Genomic DNA, 6766 nt, shown 5'->3' with positions numbered 1-6766 from the left:
CGCTGTGTTTTCAGGTAATAGGTGGGGATCCTGTAACTACGTAGACTCAGTGGATGGATACTGGGAAAGCCAGGCTTTTGTGTGTGTTTGTGAGGGTTCAGGAAGGTGTCAGGCATTTATAAGAGGTGTATTACTATTATTATGTAAATAAATCTAACAACAACAGCACCAATAATGGGTAACAATTATATAATAGGTACTCTGTGCCAGGTAATGTTCTAAGTGTTTTACAATTTTTGATTGATGCAGTCCTCAAAATAACCATATGGGAAAAGAGAGGCAGAAGAAGATGAAATGACTTGCTCAGGTCACACAACCAGCAACTGACTGAGCTAGATCTCCAAGTGGCTGCTTCCAGACACTGTGCCCTTGACCCACTGGCTCACTGGTGGAAGTTTAATGACCTGCTCTCCAAACAAAAACGCCCTGGTTTGAAGCATTTGCCAAATCCTGTGATACAAATCCTTCAAGCTACCAATATGACATCACTGAGCAGAGTCCGGGAGGAATTAGAGTGCATTATGTTACTATATAATACTTTATTATCATATTATACAGTGTTTCCCCCAGACATACAGTATAGATTTCAGTAATCTCAAAAGCATAGGTTTACAATGTAGTGAAATTATTAGAAACTGATACGTTTTGAGTATTTATCTTCTTAAAAATGTGGTTTATTTAATTTAAAATTTCTGTTATTTAATCTTGAATACTTGCTGGGTTTAACGACTAGCCTGTAAAATTCCTGACAATTTAAAATTGGCTCTTGTGACCCAGTACACGCTGACTTCAGGCTCCACTGCCCCAATCAGGATGCTTTACAAAAAACTTAAAACTAAATATTACACATGTGTGCCCCTTAACAACTAATGACCTGTTGCCTCTTCAGCCAGCTGGAGCTTTGGCCTCCAGAGCAATGTCCTATCTTTCTGCTCCATTTCTGACTTCTCAGTTCCCAACATCTAAGAAGTAATAAATAAAATTGAACATACATTTTTTAAAAATCTCATGTTCCTAAGGAGAGTAATTCCTTCCTTTGCTTTCCCATTTCTTGCTGACTCGTTCCCTCTCTGACTCACTAGCTGTGCATGTGAGTCAGAGTCACTAGCTGTGGAAATGGAGCCTCTTCCAAAAAGGCATTTTGATCCAGCTCTTAACGTTCCTCCTACGTTGTTTTGGAGTGGTCCTTCTCAGGACAGCTGGTGGTAGGAGTAATTTTCTTTAATTTATGGAGCGGTATCTAAGTCATGTAGACTCACAGTGAAGAGAGTGTATGTCTCATAGCACAAGGGGATGCCCTTGCACTGGGGCTGCCTTGGACAGAAGAGGACGTGATGCTGCCAGAGTTGGGAGAAAACTTTGAACTGAGACTGTGAGTTTGACAAGGAGATTATTCCAAAGCAAAGGATGGTGTTCTTCAGCTCCACTCCTCAAATTCCCAGAGCCTCTCAGTTGTACCTACTGGGCATTCCAAGAAACTTGTGTTTGAAGCAATTGTTTTGTTTCTTTATTTTATTTATTTATTTATTTTGAGACAGGGTCTCACTCCCCTTGCCCAAGCTAGAGTGCAAGGGCTTGATCATGGCTCACTACAGCCTCGACTTCCCTGGGCTCAGGTGATTCTCCCACCTAGGCCTCACAAGTAGCTGGGACTACAGGTGCGCGCCACCATTCCAGGCTGTTTTTTTGTGTTTTTTAGTAGAGATGGGTTTTTGCGAAGTTGTCCAGGCTGGTCTTGAACTCTTGGGCTCAAGTGATCCACCTGCCTAGGCCTCTCAAAGTTCTGGGATTACAGATGTGAGCCACCAGGCCTGGCCTGTTCTGTTTCTTTAAAAAAAAATTTGAAAGTCACTGATCTAGCAGATGGAAGGGTGTATTTCATAAATGCTGCTTTCTCTGCTCGAGACACCTGGTCATTGTGATGAGCAAAGCTCTATTCTTCACCCTTCAGTTCACTTCATCCTGGGAAGCTTCTTTGCTGCTGAAGTCAGGGACCCGCATCCCTCCTGGGCTGTCACAGTGCTGAACATTCTTCTCTCATGGCCCTTATCTCATGCATCATAATTATCGTTTGTGTGTCTTTCTCACTAGACTATAAACTTTGTGATGGGCTGTGATGATGGACGTTATATCTCCTAAAAGGCCTGGCACCAAATAGGTGATCAGTCACTCATTATTTAACTAACTTGATGAATAGATACAACGCAATGCATTATTTTGTTAGCTATTACATTGGTGCAAAAGTAATTGCAGGTTTAATGGCAAAATCCGCAATTACTTTTGCACCAACCTAATAATTATTAAAGCACAGGAGGGAAATCTTTCATAAAAACCAGAGTTGTCCAGAAGTCAAAAGTAAGTGGACACTATTAGATTATAGAATTATTTTTCTTCTGGTCTGCTGTGCAAGGCAAGGTCAGGGTTAGTGCATGAAAGATTCAAGAAGGGCAGTGCAGTGCAATCTATGCAAAAGCCTTCCTCATTTTACAGTGTCATAAAATGGACAGCGGTGATTCTGGCAGCTTTGAAGTTTATATACACTATTTTTCTGTAAAAATACAAAGTGACATGTAATATATTTACAAACCCTTAGTTGGTGAATTGAAGAAAGGAAATCTCTGGATTCTGCAGGCAAGTGTTGAATTCAGGAGAATATCTTTGTGCTCCTCCAGAACCAGACCTGAGAGCAGATTCAATGCATGTAGTTTATTTGGGTCATGATCCTGGGATTGAAATATATAAACAGAATAAGTTTAGAGCAACTCTGAGAATAGAATTGGGGTCATGGTAGGCTTTTCCACCTTTTGTTCCTACAGCCGGTATTTACTCCCAGACTAAAGGCAGAAATGCCTGCTTAGGAGAGAAGCTAGGGCTCCTAAAACAATAGAGGCCCTGAGATACGGCCCAGTTTTGTATCTGATGCTTGAGTAGGCCTGCCAATTTCCCTTATCATTATTTATACCCTTAAAGAAGTCACCAGGTGATGTATCTTACCTGTAGTCAGACCTTGCAAGAAGCCCTCAGACCCTGGAGAAGGACCAAAAAATGAGAGTAATGGTAGAAGAAAACCTTGTGAACTCTCTGAATAAATCATCCATATGATTTATTTATAAATGCATACTCCAAGAAAAAGAATCAAAGGAAAATGAAAGAAAAGAACAGGGTCTAGGAGGGAGTGAATAGAATTGATCCCAGAAGAAACAAGGATAATCGGACGGGCATGGTGGTTCATGCCTGTAATCCCGGCACTTTGGGAGGCCGAGGCAGGTGAATCACCTGAAGTCAGGAGTTCAAGACTACCTGGCCAACATGGTGAAATCCCGTTTCTACTAAAAATAAAAAATTAGCCGGGCGTGGTGGTACATGCCTGTAATCCCAGCTACTCTGGAGGCTGAGACAGGAGAATCACTTGAAACCAGGAGGCGGAGGTGGCAATGAGCCAAAATTGTGCCATTGTACTCCAGACTGGGCAACAAGAGTGAAACTTCGTCTCAAAAAAAAAAAAAAAAAAAAGAAAAGAAAAAGAAAAGAAAAGAAACAAAGACAATCCAGAGAATTAAGAGGTACTTTCAAACCTCTATTCAGAGTTAGAAGAGAAGAAATTACATTCACAATTTAAGAACAGACTATTGTTCGGAAGATATAAAATCAGAACATAGAATCAGTTCATGGGATTAAAAATATTGTACCTAAAGAAAACAGTTCAATAGAACTAATTTATAAAGTAAGAAATGTCTCCGTACAAAGAGATGAGAAACATGACAGAGAAAACTAAAGACAGAGAACAGAGATTGCTCATTCAGAAATGCTATCTTCTATTAGGAGTCTACAAAAGTAAAAGAGAGAGAAAAAAGGGGGAGTATATTATATGTTTTAAACAATGATAGAAAAAAGGAATATATACATATTCAACTAGATCTTCATTTAGGCACATCCTAAAGCAATTTCAGAAAACTAAGAATAAAACAAAGACAATAAAACATTCTAAAATCAACATGCATGTTACCTGCAATGGAAGAAGAAAAAGACTAGTAGAAAAGTTTCCATCAGTAACACTAGTTTTTAAAAGATGATGGAACAGTGCTTGAATGTTCTTAGGAAAATGATTTGGAACTTAAAACTTATTCCCAGTCAAACTATAGATCAAATGTAATTGAAAAAATTTAAAAAATACACTTTTAGACATTCGGGGAAGGATTAGAAAGTTTACTTTTCATCTATGTACTTTTCTGAAGGTGCAGAAAAATATTTTCTAAGATCTCTTGAAAATACACTGTTGCAAAAACAAGCAAAAGGAGTGCAACCAAGGAGAATACAACGCCTCTAATAAACAGGGGTCATAACCTAAGGGCTCCTGAAAAGCAACCCCAGGAGGCTAGCTAGCACTCAGACCTGGAGAGAAGACATCAAAAGGAGAAATTTTTTTTTCTCCCAACGGTCACAAATTAGATAATTTCCTCAATATGATAATACTTATGCAAAGATTCTGCACCCACAAAAGAAAACAAATAACCTTAATGGATATATACACACAGAATATGTATAAAATTGTGCCTGGGAAGTATGCTACCATCTTGATAGGTGTTACTTTGGGGAAATGGCTTAGGAGGTGAGAGAATAAGGGAAGGTTAGGAGGTTAGAAAAGATGTTTTTGCAATATTTTCATTTCTTTTACAAAAAGATACTATCAGAACATCCAGCAACATAATCTTGGCTGTGGTATAGACTGTTTAATAGCTTTGTGGAGATATAATTGGCAAACAATAACCTGCATGTATTTAAAGTGTATACCTCAAAAAGTTCTGACATTTGTGTACACCTGTGAAACCATCACCACAATCCAAGTGAAGAACATGCCAATCTTCCCTAAAGTCTCCTTATGCTTACTCTTACTCCCTCCGGCCCAACCCTCCTCCCCACCCCAGGCAGACACTAAGATACTTTCTGTCACTATACATTAGTTTACATTTCCTAGAATTTTACATAAATGGAATTACACCAGATGCATGTTGTTGTTCCAGTGTAATTATGAAGAGCATCCCTTTCCTGTTTGGACAATAAACTGTACTATAATCAACCTACTACCAGGCAAGTAGCTAGTTGAAGCCTGTTCTTGAGTCCTGGTTGCCTTTTTCCAAGGAGAGACCACGCTGACTCTTGCTTTTCCTGTCTTTCCACTTGATGCTTTTACTCCCTTGTAGATACTCTGGTTTCTGTCTGGTAAGAGTAGTGACTTGGGCTGGTCTAACTTGAACAAAAGGACCAGCATGGAGTGCTTTGAACATTTTGACGGATTCAACTTTCAATGTTGTGATGAGTAAACATAGCCTTGAGTATAACCCAAGTTAGAAGCTCAGAGGCACTTGTAGTTAAAGTAAGCAATTTGGAAACTTACCATCAAGAATAAAGTTTGAGGGCTGGTCATAGTATTTTGTGCCTGTAAACAGCTACTTGGGAGGTCCAGGTAGGAGGATTAACTTGAGGCCAGGAGTTCAATACAAGCCTGGGCAACTTAGTGAGAACTTGTAAGCAAACAAATAGAGAGATAAATAAATAAATTTCGAAAAGAATTTTTAAAAATTAGCCAGGTATGGTGGCTTACACCTGTAGTCCCAGCTTCTTGGAAGGGTGGGGCAGAAGGATCACTTCAGCCCGGGAATTCGAGGCTGCAGTGAGCTACGATTGCACTGCTGCACTCCAGCCCCGGTGACAGAGCAAGTCCCCATCTCATAATAAAAATAATAAAATGGGGAGAAAGAACATAAATAAGAAACACTGTGAACTCTATTCTACAAGCTGTCATTAGCTCACCCCCAGGAGGTTTTCTCTCCCATGTTTATCTCTGCTCTCCCTACGTCTCACAAGTCAGACAGGGTGGAATTGATAGAGTTGGCCAGACAACACCCACTGAGGAAATTTCCCTGAAAGAAATGTCAGGTTTCAGTTACCATGGATGCACACACAAAATGCCCCTACTTGATGGCATAAATGACCATTTGACTATACTTGCAGATTCTGTGATTGGGAGTTCAGACACGTGCTGCAGAGATAGCTCATCTCTCTTCCACGATGTCTAGGGCTTCAGCTGGGACAACCTGGAACTTTGTGGTTTGCTTGGCCAGCTAGAGGCTGGAACCATCTGGAAGCTTTCTCACTCGCATGTCTGATGTCCAGAATGCAATGATTCAAAGGTTGGAATCAGCTGGGGCTCTGTGCCTGCACATGGCATCTCCATGTGACTTGAGTTTCTCACAGCCTGGAGGCTGAGCTCTGAAAAGGAGGGTTTCAAAAGGGATCGTCCAGACAGCAAGTGTCCCAAGAGAACCGGGCTGAGGTCCATGCTTTCTGACCAAGTTCCTGAGGCCAGCCCAGCTTCAGCAGGGTGGCTTTAGTGGGGACTAGGATGGCCACATTGAAGAAGAGCATGGAGGATGGGATGTGTATAAACTACTTGGGCTGCCATAACAAAAACTGTTGAGTTGGCAGCTTAAATAACAGAAATTTATTTTTCACAGTTCTGGAGGTTGGAGGTCCAAGATCAAGGTTCTGGCCAATTTGGTTTCCAGTAAGGGCTCTCTTGTTGGTTTGCAGGTGGCTGTCTTCCCACTGTATCCTTACATGGGGTGGCAGCGGGGAGGAGAGCGATTTTCCTCTTCTTATAAGAAGGACACCAATTCTATCACACCAGGGCTCCATTTTTATGATCTCATTTCTTCATTTAGCCTTAATTAGTTAAGGCCCCATCTCCAAATAAAACCACATTGGA

This window comes from Pan paniscus, chromosome 11 (assembly GCF_029289425.2).
Source record: "Pan paniscus chromosome 11, NHGRI_mPanPan1-v2.0_pri, whole genome shotgun sequence".
Lineage (NCBI taxonomy): Eukaryota > Metazoa > Chordata > Mammalia > Primates > Hominidae > Pan > Pan paniscus.
The sequence above is the reverse complement of the archived record's forward strand: the minus strand, read 5'-3'. Positions refer to the sequence as shown.